At 34.8% G+C, this 564-nt stretch overlaps 1 protein-coding gene across 1 annotated transcript in view; it reads right to left on the bottom strand.

Annotated features, from left to right (window-relative positions):
- The window catches only part of LOC106874188 (ribosome biogenesis protein SPATA5), a 32,166-nt gene that overhangs the window by 28,300 nt on the left and 3,302 nt on the right, over positions 1 to 564 (bottom strand). The gene's annotated exons all lie outside the window — the stretch shown is intronic.

Here is a 564-nt window from a genome sequence, read left to right as displayed (position 1 = left end):
AAACAAAACAACAACAAAAAACAGCCTGCTGGGTGTTAACAACTGTAGAAAACAAATATGAAAAAAAAATTGGCTCAAATGAACCTGGGGTGGGGAGGACTTTCGGAAAATTCACAAGATCCGATTTTTCCCTCATAACGTTTTTTCAAAAATCGCAAATTCAAAATTTCAATTTCATATTCGTTTTCTACGCAGTTGTTAACACCCAACACGCCGGTTTTTTTTGTTTTCGTTAACGGGTGACGATCTTTATATTATGTGTTGTGAGAGACAATGTTTATCACAAGTGCATTTGATAAAAGTACGTTGAGCAGTGTAAACACACTGTACACACACCGTAACCAGCGGTTGTGCAATGTTTGTGTGCGTATCTAACTATTCAGCTCTCCCGAACAGATCGAAGGCTAATTAAAGAAATAAAAATATCTTTCCGTAAATTACTGATAAAACAACTGATAACACAGGTGATTTTTAATTCGATAATTATAACACATACTCCGAAAGATTACCATATATATATATAAGGATTTCGTAGTGAGATAAAGAACCAAGGCTGTGTATAAC

Source organism: Octopus bimaculoides, chromosome 13, assembly GCF_001194135.2.
Source record: "Octopus bimaculoides isolate UCB-OBI-ISO-001 chromosome 13, ASM119413v2, whole genome shotgun sequence".
NCBI classification, from domain to species: Eukaryota; Metazoa; Mollusca; class Cephalopoda; order Octopoda; family Octopodidae; genus Octopus; species Octopus bimaculoides.
Note: the sequence above shows the minus strand (reverse complement) of the source record. Positions and strands in the feature narration are given on the sequence as shown.